Below are 9,232 nucleotides of genomic sequence, written 5' to 3'. Positions count from 1 at the left end.
CATCATGTTGGGGACTGCTCGAGCCTTGTGATGAACAGGCTCCATGGATACAGGAACGCCATTTAATTTATCATCATGGGAGGACTTTTTGTGGAGCGGATGTGCATCCCGCTCCCTCAGGCGGAGTTGCCTCTTTGCATGTCCTTTGTGATCCACGCTGGATCGGGACTCTTCTGCCGACTGCATTGCCCCGTGGTAAGTCGCAGTACATTTGCATATTCGCTGGAGGTGGCCCCTTGTTCTGCAGCTTTTGCACGCATAATCTTTAAATCTACATTGATGGGGCCCATGATTACTCCCGCAACGCCAGCATTGTGTTAATGATTTTGTATTTACACCCCTTGGCGGCCTAGCAGCAGCAGGCATGTAGGTTCTGCTCTGTACAATTCTTATTAGTTCAACAGTTCTGCCTGCAATCGGCATTATTTTACTTGCCAGTGAGCTCCGATTCTTGTAGGAAGTCATCTGTATGGTATTGCGGAGTAGTTCAGTCAGCTCATCGTATGTTTTATCCTTGTCCTTCGTGGGTGCCAGCAAGTCCCTGACGTCGGGCCCACAACTGGTCAGCAGTATAGCCTTGCGCTTCTCCGCTAATGTGTTGGTCTCCCCTGCCAGGTCGCTTGCCACAAAATATTGCCCGAGCCTTTCCATGAAGGCATCCCAATCATCACCGTCTGTGAAGTCTTTTAGTGTGCCAAAGATAGCCATAATCGTGTGAAAGTCCATATTCTCGTCGCCAGTTATTATGTCTGCAATTACCATCGAATAACTCCATGAGGCCTTGTACTGTGAGTAAGAGCTGTGTGACTTCAGTTCATTTAATACGACTGCAAAGTGAGGGGCAGCATGGCTGGCTGCCTTTTATATACCCCTGCACACCAGGGCAGGAAACCCCTGGGGCCTCCAACAGCAGCGCCCTCAGGTGGTACATAGTACATAGTTACATAGTGAATACAAAGAGTTTGCATATGTTGGAGTAAATAGAGCTTGCTGGGAAATCGGACGGGTGGCAGCTTGGCAGCAGGGGGGTGGAAAATCCCCAGTTGCACAACTAGGGATGAGGTCACACTCTAGCATAAACCATTTAACCGTATAATCATATACAGACGTCATGTAGACAAAGGCGATGATATGACTCATGGGTCAGGTGATTTCTTATCAATAATAAGATTTTCTGTACAATAACGAGATTTTCTATACTTGTTTACTTCAATGTATAAATGATTCTGCTCCGCTCTGCTTAAACGAGAAGTTGGCTGCTGTGATTGCGGAGTCCACGGCGTCGCTCCCAGAACGCTCTGTTTAATAAACCATTTATGATTCACAAAACTCACTCCGTATTCCGGTGAATAAATTATTTCACTAACAATTTGGCATAGTCGGCAGGATCCGTGTCGAGGACTCTCTCTACCTAGGCCCGCGGTACCGGGCGAGGAGTCACATTTCTGACCGTCCATAGATTGACACCGTGGGACTGGTGAATAGGTCACTCGGACGGATCCAACGAACTAAGGGAGTGGGTTTGTGACTTAAACGGCTTATATAGGTCGCGACCCGCGGTTCCGTAACTATTGTTTCTTATTTACAGAAGACTAAACGTTAAATAGGTCCGTGATATGCCACGTATTAGTCGCAAGTGAGACACCACTGAGAGACCCGGAAAGTGTGGGTTTACAAGTGAGGCACCTCTGACAACGGATTATAGTAGGCGTCCCAGCTGGATAAGCGGGACCCACTAGGACATAAGTGTAGACGTACTACGATGGCAGGTAAGGACTCTACATTTAGTTCGGGGCCATCAGGATCCTTGACCAGATGGTTTATGGAGGAAAGAAAGACAGTGAGAGAGAAAATGAATCGGGACGGGTGGGACCCGTCCAAACTGCTGCCGGCGCAATGGGACTGGTGGGAAAAACAGAAAAACAAAGAACAAAAAAGGCGGGGATAATGTTGGCCCAAGCATATATACGGTTACAGGAAATAGCAGAAGAAAACGATAGATATAAAACAAAAAGAATCAGAGAATTAGAGAAACAATTGGAAAATATAACCAGTACACCAAATAGGTCATGTGCATCAGGAGAAATGTTCGGACGAGAAATACCGGCCCCATATGCGCCAATATATCCCGTGGCGTCGGATCCTTCCCGAAATGGAGGGTCAGAATGGTGAAGGGGTGACGGCGTCACGGAAATAAAAGCAGCTCCAGTGAGAAGGGGGGGGGGGGGGGAACTGCGGCAAACCCAACTGCAAAATATGCCGCGTTTACGCCATTAGAGAAACAAACCATCCTGAAGGACCTTGGGTCTCTGAAACCAAGGAGTAACAACATAGAATTTTGGAAGGCCCTTGACGAGACCTGGGATGTACATGACTTACATCCCAGGGACATCGATCAACTGGTCAGGGCCAAGTGCCCGAAGGATCGGTGGAGAGCCCAGGCTAATGCAAATTATCGGGACGGGACTTGGGCCTCGAATGTTGTCCTGGCGTCAGACAGAGCTGCCCAACGGGCACCTTTTGCTGCCTTTAAGGCCTCCGTACAAACCGTCCTCGGGGCAGCTCCCACTAATTGGGGAAAAATTATGACATACAAACAGATAAAAAGGGAGAGGGGGTGTCAGAATACGAGGAACGACTGTTCGCCGCCTATGAGAAATCATCAGGACAGCCAAATGCCGCAATGAATGACCCAGCCTTTGTCCAAATGTTTAAGGAGGGATTATCATCCGAACACCAAAAGGTTTTGAAAATGGGGGTGGTTGTCGCCGCCACCTATGATGATGTAGTATGGTGGGCTCGTAACGTAGATGCCCAAGAGGCAAAGCGAGAACATGGGGGCCCAACTACAAAACAAGAGAGAGGGGCGACAGGACAGGCGCAGGGTACCCGACCCCGAACCTGTTTTAATTGTGGTAAGGCCGGGCACATGGCAAAGGCCTGTAAAGTCCCGAAACCTGTCTGCAAGAATTGTGGAAAGGTGGGACACCTAGCGGAGAAATGTTGGGCGGGACAGGCCGAGGCCAGTAAAACATCGGCCCCTGGGACTCTCGAACAACAAATAGGTAGCAACGAGTACCGCAAATACCTGGAATTCCTCAAGAAGTCAGGGAGCAGCTATTGACGGTCTGCGGTCCCCGGGGAAGGAGGGTCAGATGAACGAATGTATGTGTCTGCACTAATAGGAGGCAGACAGTGTGAAATGTTAGTGGACACAGGATGCTCGGTCTCTTTTACCAACATACCCCTCCCGTTAACCAAGGATAAAATAGTGAAAGTGGGCTTAGGAGGAGAACGAGTCCACGCGTACAAAAGCACAGTGCAGGTGGTAGAAATAGATGGGAAAATGATACCTGCACAGTTCTATGTGTGTAAAAATAACGAGGGTACCATCATGGGGCTCGACCTCATGAGGGACCTCAACCTCTTGATAGATGCCCGACAGTCTAAATTGCACTGGCCGGAAGCAAATGGGGCCAGGACACATCTCACTAAATATACCCGCCATACGGCCAAGGTAGGAAGTGTGCAAGTTTTGGCACAAGATTGGACAAAGATTAAGGGAATCTATCGAGCGGTATGTAGTGCCTTGTCTGCAGTTTGGGCCAAGGACAAGCAAGATGCGGAGAGGTGGTTATGCCGGCCATTACAGTCGAGGGACCAGCCCACACCGCCCACAGACAGTACCCCATTAAAACGGAAGCAGCACAGGCGGTTAAAGAAATAGTTAAGGAGCTGCAGAAAAGAGGAATAGTGAGACACGCTGAAACCACTACTAATTCCCCTGTGTGGCCAGTGTCTAAACCAGACGGGTCTTACCGCCTTACGATCGACTACACGGCCCTAAATAAAGTCACCTCGAAGGTACACCCAATTGTGGCCAACCCAGCCACAATATTTAACCGGCTCAGCCCCACTCATAAGGTTTTTACGGTTTTAGATATAGCAAATGGATTCTGGTCTATCCCCCTCGACTGGACGCCTCAGGACAAATTCGCCTTCACAGTCGGGGCCAAGCAATATAACTGGACAAGACTCCCACAGGGATTTCACAATAGTCCAGCCATCTTCCACCGGGCCATGAGCGCATTATTAGAAAAAGTAGACCTGACACCGTACCACAGTACGGTTTTACAATATGTAAACGACCTCCTAATCGCTTCAGAGGATGAAAGGGGGCACGCCACTGCGCTGGTCGTGGTATTGCAAGCACTGCTGGAGGGCGGGTTTAAGGGAAATCCACAGAAAACACAGATAAGGTTGGCCCAGGTCACGTACCTCGGACAACAGTTGTCGCAGGGACAACGAACCATGCCCGGAGACCGGCGGAGTGCCATAGAACGAATGTCTCGTCCGGTCTCCGTAAGGGGGGTGAGGAAGGTCCTGGGTCTTTTTAATTACAGCCGGAGCTTTATTCCTAATTTTGCAGAAATAGTCGAACCTATACAGGCATTAGTGAGGGGCTCCCCTCTGGCCAAGTCGGAGGTAGAATGGGTCCCGAAACAACAGGAAGCCTATATGGAGTTAAAACGGGCCCTCATTACAGCACCCGGACTGGGATTCCATATATTCTGTAACAATCATGCAGGATTTTACACAGCAGTAGTGGCACAAGATCATGGGGATAGAAAGAGGCCGGTGGCATATTACTCTACAAAAATGTCGCTGGTAGAAGAGGGACTATCGCGATGTGTAGCCATCTTGGACTGTGCTGCATGGGCACTAAATGTCAGTGAACCAGTGGTAATGACAGGAGATATTATCCTACATACCAAACATACCATTGTGGAAATGTTAAACACTGGAAGGCTGAGGTCCGTCTCTAACATGCGCCGGGCAAGGTGGGAGGCAGTGTTACTACCCGCCGATCAGTCAGTCAAGATAATCAGAGACACGGGGGAGAATCCAGCAGAGGGGATGATGGGGGAAGGTAGTCCCCATGAATGTGAGGAAGTGGATGAGGAAGTGAACATGGGAAGGCTGAAGGATGTACCGTTGGAGGACCTGCAGCTCACCTTCTACGTAGATGGATCACATACATATATAGATGGGGCCCCGCGGACTGGGTGGGTTGTGGTGAACGAGCATTTAGACGTTGAGAGGTCGGGATGAATAAATGGGAGCCTGTCGGCTCAGGTAGCCGAATTGGTGGCCCTCACGGAAGCATTGAAGCAGAAGGAAAAACCGTAAACATTTATATGGACAGTCGGTATGCATTTGGGGTAGTGCATGACTATATGACCGCATGGGGACGCAGAGGCTTTATCACCACAGGGGGAGAGCCCGTTAAGCATCAAGTAAGAGTTAGGAACCTATTAGAAGCCTCAAGTAAACCGACACAGGCAGCAGTTATAAAGATTAAGGCACACCAAAAGGTTAAGACGAAAGAACAGGAGGGTAACCAAGCGGCTGACAAGGCCGCACAGACGGCCTTAGAGTCGGAACGGGTGGAACAAGTGGCGGCCGCAAGAGTAGAACAGGAAAGGATAAATAAAGGATGTATAAAGGACATCCCCGCCGCCGAGAAAGGGGAACGGGCACAGAAGGGAGCAAAAATGGAAGCGGACCATGTGTGGAGGAAAGACGGGAGAGTAGTAGCACCGTCCTGCATAAGGCAGATGTTAATGGAATTACACCATGGCGCGAGCCATACCGCACGAGTCCCAATGGCAATTGCGATTATGAAAGACTGGTGGTGGCCGGGATTGAGGCCGGACGTCAGCCGATATTACCATAGATGTATTATATGCGCACAGCACAATAGTGGAAAACCGGTACAGGTCCGGATGGCACATCAGCCACGCCCGCGGGGACCTTGGGATAACGTCCAGATAGGCTTCACTGGGCCCTTCCCAGCTTCCCGGGGAAAACAATACTGCTTGGTGGTGATAGACCAATTCACCCGTTGGGTAGAAGCCTTTCCAACGAGAAACTGCACGGCAACTACCGTGGCACAAATCTTGGCGGAGGAGGTAATTCCGTGATGGGGGGTACCATTGCAAATAGATTCGGACCTGGGCACACACTTTACAGGATCAGTAATGAAAATGGTCTGCAAATTATTGGGAATCAGACAAAGGCTCCACATTCCCTACCATCCTCAGAGCTCGGGTATGGTAGAACGAATGGCTCTGGGGAAGGCCATCTGGGACACTGGACAAACCTAGGTAGATGTGTTGCCTATAATCCTAATGAAATTAAGAGCGACCCCCAATCGCACTACCGGATTTATCCCGTATGAACTGATGACCGGACGGGCAATGTTGCTGCCCGAGGGCATCGCCACGGGAGGTGGGCCCATTGAAAAATAGAATGCGAACCTACCTCATCGAATTGAGTCAGCAATTGGCAGATATGAGGAAAACGGTTCGTTCTGACCAAAAGGAAAGAGATGATAACCTTAAGTTGACCACTCTCCCTGAAGTACCCCCGGCGGAGACAAGGGTAATGGTCAAGATCATACCGGGAAAACCGGGCTTCGCCCCGAAATGGATAGGACCCTATGAGGTCATGCTTAGCAGTGATACTTGTGCTTGTGTGGACATTAAGGGAAAGGGACAATGGAAACATTGGTCCCAGCTTAAAGTATATGGGCCCTAATATTTAACAAACCTCGTTATTACCATTGACAGGAAGGCCCTGACACATCTTCTATAAACAAGTTACACGCAGGTTTGGGAGATTGTTAAAGTGTAGAGTAATAAGTAACAATGAGAATGAAAGTGCTGTCCACTTTATCTGTGTTTTGCTTCCTCGGCGTTAGCCAATGGGGAAAAGGTACGGCCCTCCGGAGAAAACGGGAATTACATGTTAACATGTTCTTGTATATGTCATAAACGCATGCTAAAGCTAAAAATTTGTCAAACTGCTGGTATGCGCATATGTCCCAATTCACGCTAACGGAGGTATTCCGCTGAGGCCCGTACCGCTCAACCTGTCGGAGGTGACGGAATGGTACATCAACCAGAACGCCTCCTCCGTGGATGAGACAAGAGAAGGAAGTCTAGCCACCTGGGGTGGAAGGTATATAGTTAGTATGAAGGGAAGTGCGGCAGAATGGAAACAAGCAGGCCACCCATTAAAAACCTTCACAGGATGGTACCAGCCCAAGTACAATACAAGTTGTCAGCCCCCGTTCCTGGTTCTTACTAATACCTCAGGAATAGGGGAAACCACACGGGTCGGTTTGTTTCATTAGAAACCATACTGGAGGGCAAACAATGGGGCGTAGTAAGGGCTCCCAGTATTTTAACGTAACTGATGACGCTGATAATAGTCGCATAATATTCCAGAACCTTACGGATGGTAGCAACCTGACTGACGCATGGGCCCCTGAGGTGGTAACACGATACAGCCCATATAATGGGACATACTTTGTCTGTGGCCATAAGGCGTACCCCTGGCTACCACTGAAGCGGACCGGGTCTTGCTACCTGGCTTACGTGGTCCCATACGTACATCATCTGAGGTCTTTGACACAACACCCTCATTTGGCAAAAAGAGATATAAGTGAGACCGCCCGATTCTTTGCTATCATAGCACCCTCCTATGGTGTTGCCCAAGCAATAAACGAAATAAAACTCCTGGCCTCCCTACTCAAAGAGGTTGCCAATGATACGGCTGAAGCGCTGGAAGGCATAAGCACCGAAACCGTGGCAATACGCACAATGGTTTTACAAAACAAGATGGCCCTAGACTTTAACTTAGCCGAGAAGGGAGGCACATGTGCGATAATTGGAAGAGAGTGTTGCACTTACATCCCAGATAGCTCGGAGACTACCCACGATTTAGCTAACCACATCCAAACAGAGGCAGCAAAGGCTCGACAAACGCCGGATTCCTCCTTGTGGGGATGGACGACCGGCTGGTTGGGATCAATTGGAACCACCCTGATGCAGGGATTTGTTACAATTGTTATTGTCATAATAGTGCTGTAACTCTTGGTTATGCTGGTAAAGTGCTGTTGTGCCAGAATGGGAGAAATGATAGTTCCAGCCGCTGAATATTAACGAGTGATCCAGCCGGATCCCGTTACTCCAACATTGCTAACACTCACAAGAAAGGAATTTGGCTGTAGGACCACCACAGCCTGAGAGCAGGGGATCGCAGGATTGGCGAACCCCATACATGCTGAACATCAAGCAAAACACCAGAAGAGGTGGTGAGAGGAACTACATCAGCAGAAGGGTCCAGGGCAAAATGGTTCAGAGGGGTGGGAGCTTCCTCCTGTCCCCATGAACCACAGGAGGGACTGTTGGAGTAAATAGAGCTTGCTGGGAGATCGGATGTGTGGCAGCTTGGCAGCAGGGGTGTGGAAAATCCCCAGTTGCACAACTAGGGATAAGGTCACACTCTAGCATAAACCATTTAACCGTATAATCATATACAGACGTCATGTAGACAGACAAGGCGGTGATATGACTCATGGGTCAGGTGATTTCTTATCAATAATGAGATTTTCTGTACAATAACGAGATTTTCTATACTTGTTTACTTCAATGTATAAAATGATTCTGCTCCGCTCTGCTTAAACGAGAAGTCGGCTGCTGTGACTGCGGAGTTCACGGCGTCTCTCCCAGAGCGCTCTGTTTAATAAACCGTTTATGATTCGCAAAGCTTACTCCGTATTCCGGTAAATAAATTATTTCACTAACAGCATACATGACAGTTTTCTATCAGTTTGACTATACATGCTCAAGACATGCCATATCTCTTATCGCCATACACTGACAATGGTCTGCTTAAAATCTATGAAGTTGTTGTAACAATGGATGTTGTGATCCATAAATGTCTCCAAATTTTGTCATCACAGTTGATCTGTTGAGCTTCATCCTGGTCTAAAACCAGTTTGTTCTTCATGTAGTGCCACCTCTAGGTAGTTTTTCATTCTCATCTGCAGTGCTTATAGTAAATACTTTCCTGGGTATAGTCGGTAAGCTGATTCCTCTGTAATTGCTGCATTCATTCTTATGTCCTTGCCTACTTTGGTATTATCACCTTTCCCCAGTCTTCAGATACTTGCTCTTAATAATAAATTTTGTTAAACAACCTTTGCATCACTTTCACTGTATGTCCCTCATCCGCCCGGAACAACTCTCCAATTATATTATCCATACTAGGAATCTTGTTCTTGTTCAAGGATTCTAGTTCTGATCGGGGCAAACACACCCTTTTCTCTCAAAGAAAGACACAAAAATCTGGATTTGGTTGTCACTGTAAAGTCCTTACTCTA

Source organism: Pristiophorus japonicus, chromosome 14 (genome assembly GCF_044704955.1).
Source record: "Pristiophorus japonicus isolate sPriJap1 chromosome 14, sPriJap1.hap1, whole genome shotgun sequence".
NCBI lineage: Eukaryota > Metazoa > Chordata > Chondrichthyes > Pristiophoridae > Pristiophorus > Pristiophorus japonicus.
The sequence above is the reverse complement of the archived record's forward strand: the minus strand, read 5'-3'. Positions refer to the sequence as shown.